The sequence below is a fragment of the Micropterus dolomieu genome, linkage group LG23, assembly GCF_021292245.1.
Source record: "Micropterus dolomieu isolate WLL.071019.BEF.003 ecotype Adirondacks linkage group LG23, ASM2129224v1, whole genome shotgun sequence".
In the NCBI taxonomy this organism is placed as follows: Eukaryota; Metazoa; Chordata; class Actinopteri; order Centrarchiformes; family Centrarchidae; genus Micropterus; species Micropterus dolomieu.
The window spans coordinates 2794340-2804215 of record NC_060172.1 but is presented as its reverse complement, the minus strand read 5'-3'; the positions used below and the strand labels follow the sequence as shown (position 1 = coordinate 2804215).

Genomic DNA, 9876 nt, shown 5'->3' with positions numbered 1-9876 from the left:
AGGAACCAAAGAAATTAAATCAAGCTCTCTGTACAGATTAAATTACATCGGCCTCAGTGATGCACTACTACGCAAGTTTCAAATTAAAAGTCTACCAGGGAAGAGGAAGATTATACCATCAGTACTGAGTTTAATTGACAGCAGCGTTAAAGTAGAAGCAACTGGATTTTATTAGAGAATAAAAACTGAGTCTGAGTAGAGTGAGTATGAAATGGCTCAGTTATGGAAATGGTGGAAGTGCTTTTTATATCAACAGCAAATTAAAACAGTTATCAAATAACTTACTAAAACAGGAGAAATTAGAAATAAGGCCTGTTTGTTATATTAGCTTTTTACCCATAAAGGATAAAGAAAATGGCTGAAATCTACATTTGACAACTTGTCAGCAAACAAAGAAAGTACATTTGAGAATCTGGAACTATCGACTGTTTGTAGTTAAACCTCTTTTAAATCTTTAATTACTTATCAGAGTATTCATCTACCTGCTAATCAATAAATCAATGGATGGTCTCAGCGTGGGTTGTGGACATTTCCTGCCGCTGATGCTGAGTCTCATTCCAATGAACTCTGTTTCCACATGAGGAAAATTAGACTTGGGGGCGTTTGATTTGCATTTAAATGGATTTGGTGTCCGCTGCCGGTGTGACGGGCGGAGACTGTGACCACCAGATCATTGATTTTTATGAAAGGAAGTTAAGGATTCTCTGTGGGATCAAAGTTTGGCTGGATGCCTCCTTGTGTTTGTTGTTTGGCCGCCTAACGAACATTGTGATGTGATCAGCGAAGGAGCAGCAACACCTGAAAACACTGATCACCTGAGCTTTGATTATCGGTCTATAACTACTGAATGTACATGAAGCAGTTGGCAACAGGTGACGGCCACAAACTGTTTATTATGTTAACCAATAATTGATTTGTTTTGGCAATTACTAACGATGCTATAAATCTTAACGTGAAACAACTTGATGAGCGTAAATTTTAGTTAAATTGATAGAAACTGGCTTATAACCAAAGATCAGCCCAAACCCTCTATGCTAACATGCTAAATGTTAATAACGTGAGAGACTAGTTTTAAAGTTCATAGGAAGTGAACGTATCAATACTTGAATTTAAATGTGTGGAAAACATATCTGTGATTAAAATAAACATTTATCAAAGTGGGAAAAGTGCATTGATGTCCAAGTAACTTCGACTGTGAAGATTTGTAGCTGACAAAGAAGTTTGTGTGACGTTGTTGACTGTTGAAAATATTAACACTTATGTTTAAGACTTCAACAGTGATCTGGGATGTAATTATTGGAGACTGAAAAGAAAAGAAGAAAGAAGAACATGTTTTTTTCAGAAGCTTAATTGTGCTAATAAGTTATGTCTTTCCAGATTTTTAAATTTATTTTTGTCTTGAGTTATAGCTGGAGTTGAAGCACCGCAATGAACTTTACGTTTTAGATAAAGTTGAAGCATTGAAAGTAGTTAAAGTGGAAGCAGTAGAAAATTGAGTTATTTGAAGTACCACGGTAAGGAGTTGAAGTCTGAAAAGTGAGGACTGCAAAGTTGATGATTGGTCAGAGCTACATGATTTTAACAGTTAACATTTCCTGCTGCACTTTAAACGTAAAACTGAAACTGTGATATGTTAAAAACGGAACAGTTAAACTTCCTCTCCTTTCGATATCTTTGAAAGCGTAGTTCCTCATTTAAAGTCTGTAGCTTAAAGTATATTGACACAGAACTTTGTCTTGGGAGCTGCACGCCTTCAGGAAAGGATTTAAATCTTTTTTTCCCACTTGCTGAAATCCAATATTTGACAAAAGGCTGATATCTTTCCGCCGTATTACTCAGACATCCATCAGCTGGAACCTAATCTGGGCTCAGGAGGGTTCAGGACATGAATCTGACTTCATCAAACCTGTCTCTCCGTGCTCGTCTCCGTCCCAGGAGGCATAAAACTCAATCCAAACGTCCCGCTGCAGAGTCACAATTAGATGATCCAGACAAACCTGCACTGCCTCACAATCAGATCCCACCCTGGGTGGATGGATGGGTGGATGGATGGGTGGATGTGGGGGGGGGGCAGGTTGTTTTGTGTTGGCACATGCGATTGTTGGTTGGTGTCGGCCCTGTGGACACCTTCTCTGCTGGGTCAGATCCATCGGTCCCCGCCGCTGTTGGAACACAGTGTTCGTCTGTGCTGTGTTTGCTGGCTGAAACTCCACCTCCACATGTGGGGCGGCGGGGGCCTCGGTCCCTGACGCCCCTCTTTGCCAAACTGTGGGCGAGGGGCCAGACTCTGTCCTGTGTGCCTCTGTTGATAAGCTGTACCGCTGCCAAGGAGGAGGGGGGGGGGGGTTCGCCTCTGCAGGAAATCAGTCACCAGAATTTACTCGGATACTGAACCCAAGACCAGTTCAGCGGTTCTGGTACTCAGATAGTTTCCTTTCTGTGAGACTCAGACTTCAGATTTTATGCTCAGTGTTTGATAAGTTTGACTGGCCAACATCCATATTTATCTAACTTGTAGAAAATGTTCTCAACCTTAAGGAGTCTTCTTTCTTTCTTTCTTTCTTTCTTTCTTTCTTTTCCTCAACTTAAATCTGAAACCATGAAAATCCTCAAAACTGGAAATTAAAGTTGAGATTAAAGGTTCCTTCCAGACCTTGGAGGCCGTAAACAATCTCACCACATATCCGTCTAGAAGCTGCTGCATCAACCCTCCACAATCTTCCTCCGCAGATGGAGTTTGCACAGTGGTCATAGTATTGTAGATGTTTGAATATCCACGGATGGCGAGCCCATAAAAAGCCACAAGAACGGACATTGGAAATCTCTACAATTCCACAAGAACAAGCAACAAACTCCATCGGATCATGAAGACTGTGGGATATGATCAAGAGCTCCAGAACTGCTGCTAAATAGACCTTTACTGGTTTTTGTCAGCTTGAAAGGATTTCATTGTCCTTTCACCTTCAATACTTGAATACACTTCACAGCTAATTATTTTTCTCTTTTACTGAGGAGTTTTTCTTCCATCACTGGGACGAAAAAGGACAAACGGCGGCCGTCCGTCTCCTCAGCACCTTTAAGGACTGAAGGGCCTCGTTGGTAAATGGAGTGTAAACAAAGAAAACGTCTGGCAGCTGCTCTGATGGAAATCTGAACAGCTACTAATGCGTTTTTCAGCAGCCCCGTTATCTCAAAGGCACACTATCAAAACACAGTACATAATGAGCGTGGATAATCCTGTCCGCTCGCTGCATCCGCAGTAAACAGCACAGGGCGGACGGATGACCTTAACAGTGGCCGTCAAGCGGCGGCAGCGTTCTCAATTAAATTCTGCTAGACGAGCCGAGAAAGAGCAGCGAGTTCTCAGATATTCTCATATCTGTTCAACTCAGGCTGAATGAGTTATAAAGCAGAACATTCACAGTCAACAAAGGAAAAAAGTTCTCTTTGTGTGAAGCTTGTTAAGGTTTCTCTTCATGCACTTAACCTCAAACCATTTAATCTCGTATATATTCCTATTAATTCCTATAAAGGTGCCACCCTGACTCTGCTAAAGTGTCTTCTGAAGTTGAAGCTGTGAAAGCAGTCGAAGTGGCAGTTGAAAGAAAATGAAGTGGGGGATGAAAAGACAGTTAGACTGCAGCCCGAATGGACCAAGATCTGATTTATTTAATAATAGTGTGAACAGACCAAGTCCCATGGAATCAGATCTCTCATACTGATCCAAATCTGATCCAGGTTGGGTTTTTATTTTTTAAATGCGACCTCAGTCTGGACGGGCACATCGGAGTTTGTGCGAGTGTGACGTCACTCTACAGCGACCGGCGTCACAGTTCCGCGCTGTGAATGAAAAAGCCGTAATTAAACGTGTCCCCGCCATCGTCTGCTCGCAAATTCATGTACATATGTTTACCTAGAAAAACAAAATCGCAGTTGAAACATGTACGATTATTATTATTTCAGCTGGACGATTAGTCGAAAGGTGACCAGTCAGTTTAATAAATAACTGCACACTAACGGTCAGTGAAAACATGAACTGGCAGTAAATGTACTTGCTGTAAGTATTGTAGGTAAAAGTACTCAAAAGGTTCAGGCTCAAGAGTATTAAATTATTGAAGGTATTTTAATGTGGCAGATCATCTTAGTTTAAACTTGTACCACTGTTTAGCCTCTCAGATAAACTGTGCGGTCGCACGTACGGCTGCAACGAACGATTATTGTCAGTCGATTCATCTGATGCTTATTTTCCCGATTGATTGATCAGTAGTAGATGTTTTGTCTTGTCCACAACCAAAAGATAATCAGTTTACTGACACAGAGGAGCAAAGAAACCAGGAGATATTCAAATTTAAGGAGCCAGAAGCAGAGAATTTCTCTTAAAAAAATGACTTAAGACTTGGCGATTAACTTAAAAGCTGACAACTAATCGATTGATTGTTGCAGCTGTGACTGGAAAGAGGCTGTCTTTCAGCTTTAATGCTGCGATGTGAAGATGTGAAGGAGTTAAATATTCTTCTGAAATGTTCAGCTTCCTCTGACTCCTGGAGATCAGCCACGTCGCATGGACCCTCTTCCTTTTCCTATCGGCTGACACAGTGCAGCTGTTACTGATCTCTGCCAGCTGCCGGCTCGCTGGTTCCAGCTGACTTGCCTATCTCGAGCACTTTAACGGGAGGGCTCCCAAAAAGTTTCAATTAACATAGTCCCTCAGCCAACGAACGGCAGCGAGGGGCGGGGAGGGTCTGCTATCTCTGAGCTCCAAACCCTGCTCCATCACAGCAATATGGAAGCTGATGAAGGTCAAAACTACTGAGGAAGTACAAAGGAAACCAATAGATTCTGCTGGTTTAAACTCCGAGCAAGGTGAGCTGAAATGCACCTGAGCTGGCAGTGAGGTTACCAAACATCTGGGTTTTCAGATGTTGGTTTTTCTTCTCTTTACCTCTCTGAGTTTATGTTCACCTGCTTCACTTTTAGAGAAGTTAATCTGCTTAATATACTCAATACCTTCCCTGATAATAAGTCATTTCATCTTCCACCCTGACATTGTCTTCGTGGTAGCCCATTTCTGTTTGGGATGGGCGAGTTATTTTGCTCTGACCAGTCTGTAGCGAGGGACGCTTCCTCAGCGCCACTGTCATTGGACATGCTCAGAAGCTGTTAACTTCACATTTGTTGATGTTGACTCAAGAGGGGGCAGCACACGATTTCTGCGCAAAATGCAAACGGTAAATCAGTGGAAGATCAGATTATTTTGTCACCCTATTCCTGCTACACACCTCTGTGAAGCTAGAAGCTCAAACCAACCATTTCTATCCACGCCAAACACCCATCAAACACCAAGCATCTAAATATCAGAACAAAAAATCGCTCTGTAATCACTCTACATGGCTGCACTAATAAGCATCCAGTTATGAGATCAGCTGTTCAGCTCAAATCACCAACATTAAGTCTCGCTTTTTCACTCTCGCCGGATCGATTGATGCCGTTCTTACGCTACAGGCCTGTAAAGCGTCGAGGGCTTTTGGTGGCAGGAATGTTGATGAATACTCACTGTTTTTATCAAGATTTCAATGTTATGTTATTTGGAACTTGGTTGTATGGAAAGAAATGGTGTTTTAAAAATAACTCCCAATAAAAGTCAACATTTAAACAGTAAATATGGCTAAAATATGGTATATTTTATAAATGTTGTATATTTACATACTTACAGTTGTATTCCAGGTGTATCAGAAGATATCCAGGTGCGTTTTAATCTTCCTTATGATGGTTTTGATGCTTTATTGCATTAAAATATAGCTTTATTTACCAGGCGAGGATGAAAATATCAGATTTTTCTCTATTTCATCTCCATTTAGTCTGTAATGGTAAAATAAATATGTTAATGTACAATGGATTTCTATTCCTCAGCTTCTGACCTTTCAAAGGAGAGCAGAATTATGCATCTAGGCCTGATGGTTGAGGAGTTATTACTGATTCATTTTGTTATTTTAGGCATTTTTCCTGGAAAAGGGTGCCCGACCGCAACAGGCTAATCAGAGACCTAAAAACATTTAGCAACCACATGGCAAAACCCCAAAACCACGCTAAACACCCTAGAAACCTCAGTAGCGGCTCCCCTGAACACTTAAATAAAGAACTACCTGTTAATGCTTTACCAATAATCCCTAACTCGCCCTAACAGACACTAATAATGCCCTTTCTATGACCTAACATCATATGGCTTGGAAAATGAAAACAATCATGTACATTTTAGAGTAAATGTCGGCTTTTCTAGATTGTTTTGCACGACTTCGTTGTTAATAAACTTCCACTCTGGGCAAATATCCCCGAGCTTAAGACCGGAGAGATTAGAAAGATGCATCTTTGAAGCTCGAGCTTCACCGTCGGTGGTTATTTGCTCCACTTTGATGTGCACCAGCTCCGAGTCGCGGACAATATGCCGAAGTGAATCATCAGCTCTCAAAGGCGAGTTAATGCGTGTGGCTGCAGAAAATTGGGCGTGCATCAGAAGGCCCATTCCCCGTCTTCGTGGTGTCCAGCCGTCATTAGAGCGGCTGTGAGAGGATGAAAGGTGAGCAGCGAGTGGACGCTGATGAAAGCCGCTGCAGCCTGCGTCTAATTTAACTCCTCCAGATAGATGGAGAAGATGCTCGTTAAGACGCTCTCGCTTACAGCGTTATTAAAACGTCCTATCAGGAGGAGCTGCCCGCTCAGGGTCAGTGTGTCAGTCTTCATGTGTGATCCACCAGTGGAGACGCTCTCTAATGAAAGCCGTTTGCCGTCTTGTAGCTTCATGCTGAGTGATTTTGGACACTCTGACATGATCTCCAGATATATATATTATAGCTCCGCGGCGCTCTCAAGGGTCGTGTTGATGCGGGACAATATATAAAATCGCTCCTCGGGAATTGAGTCTTTTATTTGTCAGGCAGGAAGAAGCACCTTTCAACCCATTACTCTGCTCGGCGCCGGACAAGACAAATGTGTTGAGGAATCGGAGGCACTCTTTTTGTCTCGGCGGTGTTTTCTTTGGCACCCTGCGTACATTAGAGGCCCCTCTATGTCTGCAAATCCATACCTGAGGGGCAGTAATGGTGCGATACGTGTAATCAACTCCTCCCTGAGAGGCACTTGTGTGATGCTGCAGGTGACGGGGGCGACGCCGCTTGGCAGCCGGCCCGAATGTCGTCAAAAAGAGAAGCAGAGCAGTTCTGGTAAATGCTTAGATTTGTCAAAGCACTTTGGTTCCACAAAGACCTCCAGTGAAATGGCTGCTGTGTCTGAGAGTCTGTCAGCTCCTCCTCCACCACACTTTCTGACTTCTGCAGGTAAAGATGGATGCCTTGTTGTTTGGTAGAGACAGATGTCATTACATGCAAGTCACTGATCCTAAATATGTTTTTCTACAAGATAAAACCCAGAAGGTCATTAATAACACTGCTTTAAAGTCATTTCCAGAATCCTCAAGACTGTTTTAGACATTTAGATTTTTAAAATTTCCACCAGCTGGATGATGAAAATGAGCTAAATAAAGTATTTTTTGACATAAATACATAAACATTTCTGATAATGTTGTTATTTGTGAGCAATAGATGTACTAACTTGCAGGTTTTCAGGGATTTATCTTGAAAAACTGGTGCTTTGCTCTGCATGACTGGGGCTACAAATGTAGCCTAGCTTAGCATAAAAACTGCTGTCCTTTCTCTGGTGACGACCTGTCAGCTGGGTTAACAGAATAGAGCTCAAACCTGCAACTCAGTAGTGGGCTGTAATATATGAAGCTCTTTTCTGGGTAAAGAGTTTTTCAAGAGGTAAAAAAAACGACTCATATTTTTCTAATTACCATGAAAAGCGAGTTTGCTGCTTTAAATTATGTTTTCAATTAAGGTGCAAATTCATTAGTCGCTTTTTTACGTGGAGTTAAACCTAATGGTTAAATTAATTAATTCATTGTGAATGGACTTAAAGGTTTTAATGGGGTTTCTGCATGGATAAAGGGGCTTTTAGGAGCCAAAGTAAACCAAAAGAAAAAGATTTACAGAATAGCATTAACCTGTTTAAAGCCGCCTAAAATAGGTAGAATAAATAGGACTGTATGCATATTTCTGATTCACAAGCTACGGAATATGAAGCTGTTGTAAGTAAACCTATTTCTGTTACTATTCCAGAGTAAATGAAAGTGTGAAATCTAAATTTCAAAGGCAGTATCACCGCTGTAACCAAGATCCTGCAGATAACGTCTTCCCTTTCTTCCCCGACACCTCGACTACACCTAAAATAAACTAAAATACAACATGTCAGTTTATAAAGATAAACTCCATGTTTACTATTAACATGTTGACTATTGACGGTTTGTCGTCTGCATAGAAACTTTTTAAGATATAACTCATGCTACTGTCGGTTGTATTATCTTTCTTATTTAATCAGATCCTTATCAGTTGGTAAATTAGTTGTATTTCAGTGGTGAGGAGGTTGCTGGGAGGCGGAGCTTGTGTTCAGTCAGGCTGCATTTTGTTGACTTATTTAAACAAGTAAACAAGTAAGTAATATTTGACGACCTTGTTTTCAGCTTTGCTGCGTGCTGAGGTTCACCTTCTCTGGATGTTCTGCTTCCTTGCCTGCCGCTCGTGGTAACGTCCACATTAACATGTTTTCTTGGTGTTTTCTGAGGAAGGAGCTGCTTCACGTTTTGCCCGTGAAATGAAAAAGCTTTCATGAAGACTTGGAGTAGTGTTGGTCAGCAGGAGCAGAGTTTATTTCTAATATAATTCCAGGTGGCTTTAAAAAGGTCTTGCGTCTCTCTGATACCTGCTGTTATCACGTTCTGCACCCCCACCCCCCCTTTCATTCACCTTCTCCTCGGCTCTCTCCAGGAGGGACGAGGCTCTGCTCTCCAGACTGGAGAGGTTTTAAATGAGTGACCTTTTGAGACAATCAGAGGTGCCGGCTCGAACAAATGCTGAATGGCGAGCGGTGGCCCCTGGGTCCTGATGCAGGCGGCTGCTCGGGCTGCCTGCGGATTACATTGATCCCCTGAAACAATGGAGGCCCCACCATGCTCACTGTTGAGGGGGAATTAATAAATAACAACATGTGAGTGAATGCAGGAGGTTTAATACTGTACGCTTTGTTACAGAAAGACTTTCCTCGCTGGAACCTTGGCAGGGAATCTGGGTTATTTAACTTCTCACACAGTCAGCATGTTTACAGAAATCTAAATCTGAGCCACACTTATATAACCGCTAGCTGGGTCACGTCCAGGAAGAAGTGTAAAGATCCGTCATGACGTTCAGCTGAGGCGTCTGCGGTGAAGCACTTTGATATGATATAAATAATCCAACAGAAAGAAACGACCGTGGAGAGACTTGAGTAGTTATTAGGACCTGATATCGATATTTAAAAGCCAACATCTTTGATCTGATGATAAATATCAGCCAGCAGCTGCTTTGTAAACAAACACAGAGCTCCATTGTTGTCTTAAAAACTAGTTTATTGTGACTCAGCCGCCGGTGCACCGCCCTGCTGCCCCAAATCCTCACTAGAGCACCACATGTGGATTAATCCGCCGCCGAAAATAGTCCCCAACAAAACCTCGGTGAGCAGCTGTTTCAGGAAACGTCTGAGCCGGGAGAATTAGCTGCGTAACCTCACGTTAGCCTGGAGAAGTTTTAGTAGTGGAAAAGCTGGCGACTGAAAGCCGGTTTTAACACGAACCTAACTCTCCCAGTCCACCTTAAAGCTGCAGTCTGGGTTTTAAGGAGGACGACCTGATTAGTAATGCAGCATCTGAATAACTGTGTTTTCTTCCCCTCACCCCCTCACAGCACTCCGGGTGGATAATAGAGAGCTCTAATGGGGGGGGGGGGGGGGGTT

The 9876-nt window shown here is 42.3% G+C and overlaps 1 protein-coding gene across 1 annotated transcript in view; it reads left to right on the top strand.

The window, feature by feature from the left end:
* Positions 1 to 9876, top strand: part of phf21b (PHD finger protein 21B) — a 98391-nt gene that overhangs the window by 62257 nt on the left and 26258 nt on the right. The gene's annotated exons all lie outside the window — the stretch shown is intronic.